General features: G+C 36.2%; 1 pseudogene; it reads right to left on the bottom strand.

Annotated features, from left to right (window-relative positions):
* Positions 1-378: 378 nt before the first annotated feature.
* Positions 379-3,505, bottom strand: LOC149163876 (G-type lectin S-receptor-like serine/threonine-protein kinase At1g34300 pseudogene; annotated as a pseudogene).
* Positions 3,506-11,401: the final 7,896 nt, after the last annotated feature.

The raw sequence follows: 11,401 nt of genomic DNA on the forward strand, positions 1-11,401 counted from the left end.
ACTGTTCTGGAGAATTCAACAGTGTGACTAAAGGATTCCTTTGCAGAGAATGATGTATAATGCTTGATTTACTTTTTATTGTTTCATAATGGAATATAAGATGCAATTTCAGAAAGGAAGGAGAGATACAAAATTTGCAACCAGAGGCTTCTCAAGTGCTCAAATATGGGAAATTGTAATACGATCAGTAAATAAATTTGTTGAATAAGCTTTTTCCTAGAATTTGTAGTAATAGGAGTATTTTGATAGAATCAGAATTTCAGACTTCAGCTATCTAACAGAGATAATGCATGTTAGTGGTTAATGCCAAAAAGCTAATATATGATATGTCATTCCGAGATTTCCTTGTTCTGGTAAAAAACTTGCCTGTGGGATTAAAAGTTTATAACCCTGAGATTGAACGATCTATTCCAAAATGAAATGCAGTTGACAGATCAAAGTTGCCTCTTTAGCATTACAGTACTTAATATAGATGTCCTGGATATATTGCCTTTGAAAACTGCTATGGCACAATAAAACTTAGAAACTAATTCCTTTGTCTGAATTTTACACTAGAAACCAAGTAATGGTGATCCTTTCATTGGCAGGAAAGCAAAATGAACTTGTCTTGTAATAAGTTTCAGACTTGAATGGCCACGAGCAGATAGCTACCTACTGCTGGAGAGTCTCTCTTCCATATTTTTTAGATATTTGAAGACAGAGTGGCATTCACAGAGGACATAGAAGAAACAGGATGACTTGATGTTGCAAACACTGAGAGTGCTAGTTCGCTAGTACTGCCACTGGTACTGCTTTCAAAGCTTTCCAAAGATTTAGGAGCAGGTGGTTTGTCAATAGGCAAAATTCCCTCCAGCATCTGGACAACTTTCCCCATAGTTGGCCGCTGTGAGGGCTGCTCCTGAATGCACCAAAAACTAACCTGAAGTGCTCTTTTTACCTGATCAATATTAATATCTCCCCCCAGATTCTCATCTGTAATATTTAGAATATTTCCTCTTTCAGATTCCTCATATGCCCATACTGAAAATTTCTTTCTCCCTGAGGCCTTAGTATTAAAATTCCTTGTACCGCCTATGACCTCCAGCAAAACCATGCCATAACTGTAAACATCAGACTTGGTTGTGATGGGTAAATTGGCAAGCCATTCCGGAGCCAGGTATCCTCTGGTTCCTTCAACACTAGTCAACGTGCGCTTTTGATGACCTCTGTTAGTGATGAGCTTGGAGAGCCCAAAGTCGGAGACCTTTGCATTGAAATTATCGTCTAGTAGTATGTTCTCAGGTTTAATATCACAATGAACAATGCAATCTCTGCACTCTTCGTGCAAATAAGTGACGCCCCTTGCAGTCCCAAGGGCTATTCCAAAGCGCTTATCCCAGTCTAACATCCTGGATTGCTCTGGAGAAGCAAAAAGGAATGTGTCCAAAGAAGAATTTTTCATGAATTCATAAACCAGCAATCTATGGCGGCCTTCTGAGCAAAATCCAATTAACCTAACCAAGTTCAAGTGATGAGTACTGCTGATGGTTGCCACTTCCATGTGAAAATGCCTTTCACCTTGCTCGATCCCTTCCAACTGCTTGACAGCAACTATGCTCTTGTTGGACAATTCTCCCTTGTACACTGTTCCAAACCCACCCGAACCCAACTTTTGCGTAAAATTCCTTGTTGAGTGCTGAAGTTCCTTGTAGGAAAACTGAATTGGAGTCCCAGATGCATAATCAAGGAGTGAGTATTGGGCTGGTAGCTGTCCAAATCTAAACCTAGGATTATTTCTACAGAAAATCCACCAAATGGACGTCTGGATAGTAATCAAGGCAATAATAGGTACTACAACTGCTGCTGCTATTGCAATGGCAGATACCTTGTATGAATTCACAGTCCTAATTGCAGGAGGTGGAGGTGCTAGAGGATGACCTTCACCACATACCTTTACATAAGAAGTGCTTGGAAGAGCTGCTGATTGATAGGCACTTGTGAAATTCTCTGCCTTTATGCGGCAAATGCTCGAACCATCAGCCATGACTGTAGATGCAACGCACAATGGATTCCTGAGGCAGTAGTTCTGCTCACAATCGTCAATGCCCAAGTAGTATACGTCCGACTTTGACTCTGATTCTGGAGGATAAGAGAAGAATTGAGTATGGTTCAATACAACCATGCTCTGGTTAATACACCCTGTAAGGTCCTGCAGTCTTCTACACCCTTGGGTGGGATCTTTGGGATCTTTGGGAACAAAATCTGCAGATGGGCATATGCAATAAGGGCTTGTCTCATTGTATACACACACCCCCAAGTTCCCACACCATCCATACACTTGACACTGGTCTTTTATTGCACTCCATCCCAGTTGCCATGTTCGAGATCTTTTAACCCACCCATAGGTCCTCAAATTTCCATCTGATTCGAGCCTGATCCTTCGCAGCGTGATAGAGGAGTCCGTGTATTCGCTGCTGTATGCAGTCCAAAGCTGATCACCAGAAGAGTTGCAGAGTGTAAAAATTCCTTGATTATCGAGATATGCCCTGGAGCCATTTAGGGCACCCTGGTTCCAGTATATAATGTTGTTCCTCCATTTCAATGTGAAGTTTCCCCCGGGCTCCAGAGTGAATGAGTAAGGATACATATGGAGGCTTTGTCCCACACTGAAATTCTGATAAACCAGGAGAGTATCAGTAGGATTGGCAAAACTCTCCCAAACACTGCTGGAACTGCTATTCTTGACTACAAAATTGCCATTGTCCTGCATGGCAGCAGAGACTATGCTTCGGTTGGCAGTATTAGTCTGCCACACCACGGTGTTCGTTCCATTGCGCAACACAAGGTTGCCATCAATCTGGAAATCAAAGGAAGCTCTGTTACCCACTCTGATGCCACCATTCTCACCTGCAGTCCACACCAGAGTTCCGTCTTTAGCGTCAGCAATTGAAATTGCCAGAGCATACAATCCAGCATTTCCATCTGGGTGAAAGCCAAAGCGAAAGATGCCACTCTGTGATTTCCAAAGCTGTTGTTTCCTGGAGGAGGAAGGCAAAGAAGGCCTAAGGCGGGATCCGGGCTCTATTGTTCCATCAGCAACAACCATATACTGAATAACTATAATATATAGTATAGATATTGGAATTGACATAATTGTTGGACACCGCTTCTCTGGTTACAAACAGTTACAACAGCTAACAGGTAGAAGGTGATCAGTAAGCCACAGTGGAAACGTGGGTGCCTGCTATTATGGAGTAAAACTTTGGTAATTTAGAAGCTCTATAACCAGGTAATAGAGACAATAAGTCAGCGTAAGAACATGGGTGTTTAATACATGGAATTATTTATCCCCATTCAAAATTTCTACAATGGTATTTGGATTATGAGCCATGGAACTGTGTAACTATATAACAGGCAACTAATAAGCGAGATGAGATCATTGGTGTCCTAGATCATGAACAGACAACCAGGAAACTAGAAGATGAAGTCTGAATGATAATAATAATAATATTTCGTATAGGTTTAGTCAAATTTCTGGACTAAGTTATGATCTGGAATCCATGATTGCAGAAATGATAATTATTTTCAGCTTATTGTGAAGAGACTTGAAGAGATCTTACTGAACACTGTATATACTTCTTATATTCGAAATCCTTGTCACTGAACACTGTGTATACTTCTTAAATTCTTAATTTTTGTTCCTTACCTACTCATCGTCGTGCAATTGCAGAAGAGTCCAAGGTTTGTTATATGTGGGGATGTGGACAACGACATAGCCTAACGTGTATAGTGTGCCTCATGGCTACAAGTAGACAGCATATAGCTTGTAGGTAACCTAAAAGTCTTGGGTGGACATCCCTATATTATTCAATTAATATAAATAATATATATTTCGTATTCAATTTATATAAATAATATATATTTTGTATTTTAGGTTTTCCCGGTGAATTATTAATTTCATCTTTTTATTATTTTAATAACGTTCATGAGGTGGGTGCCAACGTAGATGTGGTGTGTTGTGTTGCGAGAAGAATAATTGGGGTTTATTTTCGTTTAATTTTAAATTTTAATGGTTTTGAATTTAGGTGAGTAATAGGAACATTTAATTTCAACTACTCTACTTTACTATAAGATTTATGGAAATTTAATATATATAATTAAATTTGATTGAAAGGATTATAATATTTAATTTGATTATATATAAGTAAATTATATAAAAAAAATATATTAATAAAATATTTAATTTAGCTTTATTTTTTCTTCATAATATTGATTATTATATTTGGATATGTGAAATAATGATTTTTGTTGTTTTTTCATTCAAAGTTTTTACATAAAGTTTGGTGAGCTAACTATGTAATAGTTTATTTAGGAATCCCAATATTTTCTTGGTATATTTTTATATTTATTTTTTTCCTAGAGAAAGATCTTATAAGAACTTATTTTGAAATAACAATATTTTCTTTGTATTTTTTTAATATTAATTTATCATTTTTACTATTTTTATTTGAGGGACAGATCTTATAGGGGAGCTAGTAGAGTGAGATAAGCTATTTTTTTCCCTACTTCTGTATATATTTACGTTTTTGTTGGTGGTGGGCTTCAACTCGTATCTATCAAATAGATTTAATGTTCCTTTTTTTTTATAGAAACCCTCAGTGGACAAAAAAATTGGTATTAAGTGAAAAAGTGCACATACTAGAAGCAAGAATGAAATAAAAAGGCCATTTGCTCGTATTCTAAACTATGTGTTTAGGTCTTGCTTTGTAATTCAATTAATATGCCCTTTGGCTTATACAAAATAACTCAATATATATGTTGGGTGTGGAGCATGATTATTTAGAGGTCTTTGTTTCAGTCGGATGTATACCCCAGGTAGTTTGTACACCCCTCCACATGGGGGGGTTCGAGGGGGCCCATCCCCCTCGGTTGGGGGGTCCGGGGGCCAGCGGTCCCCTGGTGGGGGTTTCGGGGCAATGCCCCCGAAGCTAAAAATAGATATAAAATTGCCTTGTAAAAGTATAGTAATTTCTAGTCAATTTGGGCCGTTCATTAGGCGAATGATCTGATGGTAGAACTTATGTTTAGTTTAGGTTTTTTTGCCCTAGAAGGCAACCCCTCTCTTTGTATGAGGGCATTGTATTAAGGCTGTGAAATAGATGTGTATTCTCCGAACGAGAAACAAAGAGGTGAGACTATGAGAGAAAACAAAGGATATTACAGTGGATCTGCTGTAGGTTGTGTCTCTTCATTTTGTTGGATAATATAAAGGAAGGACTGAATGTTCGGGGTGGACGTAGCCCAAACTAGGTGAACCACGTATATCTGTGTCTCTCTGGTTTTATGCGTTTTCTATGTTTATATTTATGCAATATTCTATGTGTTCCATTGCTCTGTAATATATAATTGTCTAACAACTGGTATCAGAGCCGAAGGTCTATTTGGCTGATAAACTCGCAGGAAAGAAGGGTTTCTCGTTCGAGTGGGAGCAATGGCAGAAGATGGTAAGTTTAGGGTCGAGAAATTTAACGGCCAAAACTTCTCACTTTGGAAGATGCAGATGGAAGATTATCTGTATCAAAAAGATATGTACCTACCGTGGGCCAAAAAACAAAGATGCCAACGGGTATGACAGATGAAGAATGGAACTTTCTCGATAGAAAGGCACTCGGAACACTACAGTTGTGCGTCACAACGTCGGCCGCCTTCAACATTTAGAAGGAAACAACAACAAAGGGTTTGATTAAGGCGCTGGCGAAACCTATATGAAAAACCCTCAGCCTCAAACAAAGTATTTCTTATGAAACAGTTATTTAATATGAAGATGTCGGAAGGTGGATCTGTTGCAGACCATTTAAATTATTTTAATACTATTGCAAGTTAGTTAAGCTCTGTAGGGGTAAACTTTGATGATGAAGTTAGAGCTCTGTTATTCTTGTGCTCATTGCCAGAAAGTTGGAATGGTTTAGTAATGGCCATTAGTAACTCTGTTTCTAGATCTAGTACTTTAAAGTTTGATGATGTTTTCGGTGCTATCCTTAGCGAGGAAATGCGACGGAAAAGCTCTGGTGAGACATCGGGTAATGCTTTGAGTGCAGAGTCTAGGGGAAGAAAAATGGAAAGAGGAAAGAGCTTAGGATATCACAGTAAATCAAGGAAAGGCAAATCCAAGTCCAGATCGGGGATAGTGTGCTGGAAATGCGGAAAGAAAGGACACCTAAAGAAAGACTGTAGATCTCAGAAGGGAAAAGAAGGAGATACACAGCAAGAAAACAATCATGAAGCAAATGTGATAGGTGAGGTGTTACAAGATGCTTTGATTCTTTCTTTCGAAAATATCACTGATTCCTGGGTGGTAGATTCAGGGGCCTCATTCCATGCCACACCTGATAAGAAATACTTTCATGACTATGTTCAAGGAGATTTTGGACAAGTCCGTTTGGGTGATGATAAACCCTGTAAAATTGTTGGAATGGGTAAGGTTCTTGTAAAATAGCAGAATGGAAACCAATGGCTACTAAAGGAGGTAAGGCATGTTCCAGATCTTAAGAAAAATATGATTTCAACAAGGCAGTTAGGCGGTGAAGGTTGTGTGACAACTTTCATAGATAAAGCTTGGAAGGTCACTAAAGGAGCCCTGGTAATAGCAAAAGGCAAAAAGGTTAGTACATTGTATTTATGCAATGGTATTTTTAGCTTTGTTAATGCTTTAACTTCCAAAGGAGCAGAGGCATCATAGGCTCGGACGCATGAGTGAGAAGGGGATGAAGATTTTTCACTCAAGGAATTTGTTACTGGGTTTGAAGAATGTTGATTTGGACTTCTGTGAGAATTGCATTTATGGAAAACAGAAGAGAGCCAGATTTCTCAGAGTTGGGAAAGAAAATAAGAGCGAAAAATTAGAGCTTGTGCATCCAGATGTATGGGGACCTACTCAGGTATCATCTCTTGGTGGCTCTCATTATTATGTTACTTTTATTGATGATGCAACTAGAAAAGCTTGGATTTATTGTATTAAAAATAAATCTGATGTATTTGATACTTTCAAGAAATGGAAAGTTTTGGTTGAGATTGGGACAAGAAAGAAATTGAATTGTCTCAGATCAGATAATGGAGGTGAATATTGCAGCAAAGAGTTTGATAGGTACTGTTTAGAGCATGGAATTCGCAGAGAGAAGACAGTTCCAAGAACACCACAAGAAAATGGTGTGTCAGAAAGGATGAACAGAACAATCATGGAGCGTGCAGGGTGCATGAGATTGCATGCAGGATTGCCTTTACAATTTTGGGCAGATGTTGTAGATACTGTTGTTTATCTAATAAACAGAGGGCCTTCAAGTTCCTTGGATGGTGGTGTTCTAGAAGAAGCACGGACAAGTAAAAAGGTAAACTACTTTTTTTAAAGCCTTTTGGTTGTGAGGCCTTTGTCCATATTAATAAAGAAAATAGAGCAAAGCTTGAGGCAAAATCAAAGAAATGTACCTTTATTGGATATGGTGTTAATGATTTTGTTTATCGCTTATATGATTATGAAAATCACAAAATCATTAGGAGCAGAGATGTAAAATTCAATGAAAATGTATTGTATAAGAATCAGTTGCAGGAAAAGAAACAGGAAAAAGAAAACAAGGAATACACAGTTCTTGATGAGATCACTAAAAAAGTAAAGGTGTCTAAAAATAATAATAATCAGCAACCACAACAATATCAACCACCACAACAGCAACAGGCACCCCAAACACCTGAAAGTGGTGTTAGAAGATCTACCAGGAAATGGCAAGGCTTTGTGAAACCACTGTCAATTCTCCATGCCAATGATAGATCATAACCAAATAACCACATGTATATGTCATGCATGCCAAAACTAGCAACGAAATCATACATGCAACTTAGTACCTACAATCAAAATCCATTGTAGTTGTTGATCCCAATGTACTCTTGCATTTTCCTATTTATCCTTTGCCTTCTTGCTCCAAATCCCAAGTATGCCACCCTCCTCCAAGAAAACTCTAAGTGTCCAAGAGTATGAGAGAGAAAAAAAAAATGAAAACTCCAAAAGTGAACTGATCGAAAAAGCTATGCACTGATCCTCATAAACCTTTTTATTAATGAAACCTCTAATTTCTTCAATTTTCCCTTATTTTCCTTCATTTTTCTTCTCACATGCAACCTATGACCTTTCACCTTCATTTTCTCCTTATTTCCATTATTTTCATAAATAAATGCCAATCAATGTCATTTTGTCTTTCCAATTTCCATAGTCATTAATTAATCACAAGTGATCCCCATCACTATGTTTCTGCCCAACATTCAACTTGGAATACGTGTCCCATGACCAAGGTCTTATTTTACCTTTATTAATTTTTACATGGATTTTGACCAGGACTATTAGATAAGTGGTTCATCAATAGTAAAATTTGTATATGAGTATTTTGCAATATTTTCAGTTTATAAATATTAATTTTTTTAATCATGGTAAATAGGTAATTTGATGGAGTAATTTGGGGGAAGACCAAAATCAAACCTAGTGGCTGCCATTATATTTGATATCCCCTAAGCCAAATATACTCCAAATTTATGACTTAGTAAGAGTCTAGATCCACAAGGGTATGAGACCCTACTCATTGAGCCTTATCACAAGGGGTGAGTCTAGACTCTACAAGAGTTGGGGAACCGAAATGTCCCCTATGAAATTTGAAACCAGGTAAAAGAGATAACATCCCATTATACCAACCATTATTTCTCAAATGTCCTAGATCGTGGCTTCCCCTGCCACTTTTTTATATCCTATGTTAGTTTTTATATTATCTCAATATAATCCATGATACTTTTTTTCTATGAAAAAAAACTACTAAATCATCCGATGAAAAAATATTAATTTGCAAATATTATTATTATATATTTATTCAAATAATAAAAACATGTTAAAACACTGTAATAATACAAACAAAAAAATTTAAAATTTAAAATTTTAATAAATAATTTTAAAAGTTTTAAGATCTCAATTTTATTTTATTAAAATTCCAAAAAAAATATTATAAATTATTAAATATATACATGTGAGAGTTGGTGAGAGAGTACACTTTCCAAATTTATGAAAGCATGAACGAAAGACTGTCATGATGGAATTGATGCTCGGGCGATTTATAGCCCAAAGAGAAGAGATAAATGAATAGCTGGAAAATAGGAAGGGCTGAATGCGTGAATCGCATCGGATTCATTCACTGATTTTTTAATTTTCCTTTTTACCATGGAGCACGTACGCGCACTGAAGCGAGGAGAGGCGACTGGATTGATAGTGAGAAGCAGCTCGAACGGTAAATTCTAAATACTCTTGAATTGAAATAGATTGCACTAGTTAAACAATATTACAATCTAATAATATAAAGGAATTTCAATGGGATTTTTTACATATAATTTAAAAATTATATGGAGAGAATTTAATAGATTTTCTTATTTTTAAATTATATGGAGAGAATTTAATAGATTTTCTTATTTTTTCATTTTATTATTTTTCAAATATAATGAAATAGTTTTACAATGTCCTAATCTTTAGGTTGAGAGACTCATTTTACAACTCAATGTGAAGGTCATGTGTAAGTATGTCTGTCCTTAAAATAAAAATTAAAAAGTAAAAAAATGTGCTATTCATATTTAATTAGTTGCCCATATGATCTTGTAAAGTAATTAGAAGTAATAAAAATTGTGAGTAAAATACAATTTAAATAATAAAAAATTATATTTTGTTTTTTACACTCTAAAATAAGTCTGCACCTAAAGAAATTTGACCTCTGTCGGCTCATGTTAGATCCGTGCTTAAGATAGATCTATGATGGTTTAAAAAATTGCAGTGGGCTTTTTAAAGGAAACCAAAATATAATAGTATTTTATGAATATCATTGCAACCCCAACAAAAAACAAAAAAAATTATTTAGAGCTTCCAAGAGTGACAATATTCATAAAAGAAATATAATTTGGAAGGATCTTTTTCCATAAGATTTATAGGGTTAATGATAAGTGAACATGTGTATTATGATGCATAACACCATATGCAAAAGAGTACATAAATAAAATTATTTTTTGTCAACAAACATGAATGAATACTACTTATTATTTAGCATTGAATTTATCATAATAAGGAATTATACTTGCATTTAATCATTTTTTATCCCTAGTACCTATCGTTATGTCCCACAAATAACACATGAAGGTAATATATGGGCCTTAGTATATGTCTAATTTGGAGGCCCAACAACTATATTTGGGTGTACACATAGATTTTCCATGACTTTTTGATTCCATTGAATGAAGCCCTCATTAATGAAGTTGCTCATTGTATGTCAGAAAGGGCTATACAGGTAGTCTCATCAGACGATAATTGGTTGATGGAATAGGATGGTACATTTATTAGAGTATTTGGAGGAGACAAACCTCCTCACCTACTATATATATTTCTAACTAACTATGTGATGTTACAAGAAATAACATATCATATTTAAATAGGAGTAGTTGGTGCACTTGCAAGAACTAAGAAACAACCGTGGCCACATATGCCATTCGACCTGGGAGCATATAAATTGAAGGCATCAAGAAAACCAAAGAGAATTTGGATGCACTTACACATTTATGCTTTGGGGATCTGACATTCCATAGATATGATCCCTGATTAATAGTCAAGAATAATTGCAAATCAGGCAAATTCACATGGGAATATCAAATAGAGACCTGGCCGTAGGAGGAAAAGAAAAAAAATGCAAGGAACTTTACAAAGGTTATTTTAAGAATCGGTTATGACCTATCCCAAAGAAAAGTGGAAGAGGATCAAGTTAAATCAAAAGAATTGGCCCAAGAGCAAGAAACCAGGAAAGAAGCAATCTAGAAAGGATGGGCCGAGAAACTAAGGAAAAAGCAGGATGTCAGAATAAATATCACACAAAGAGGTGGGGGTGAATCAATGTATTAGCCTATTATACCAATTTATACAACTTTACAATTTGACTATAATTAAAAACATAACAGATCATAAATAAACATCATCGTCACACCAACAAATGTAAACACAAGATGTACGTGAAACCCTTGCGGGAGAAAACCACAAGTCTTTTAATATGCTTTAATCTTTCATTACATCAATTTGAAAGCACGAACTAGCTGAGGCACCAACCCTCGAAATAGATTTGCAAACACCAACCTATGATAGGCTCCAACCTCATTGACGCACCAACCTCGAGAATATGTAAGCACTAACTTGCATTAGGCTCCAACTTGGTTGGGGTACAAACCTCAATGGAGGCACACACTTCCTTTTACAAAATGTTGTGGACCACTTTTCACAATCCTTCAAAATGGATCCACGAGCTTAATGCATAATACTTCTTCCAAACCCGATCATATCATTACAACATCAACCATTTCTTCTAAC

This window comes from Pinus tabuliformis, chromosome 5_1, assembly GCF_031772625.1.
Source record: "Pinus tabuliformis cultivar Carrire ecotype Pingquan chromosome 5_1, CPIR1, whole genome shotgun sequence".
In the NCBI taxonomy this organism is placed as follows: Eukaryota; Viridiplantae; Streptophyta; class Pinopsida; order Pinales; family Pinaceae; genus Pinus; species Pinus tabuliformis.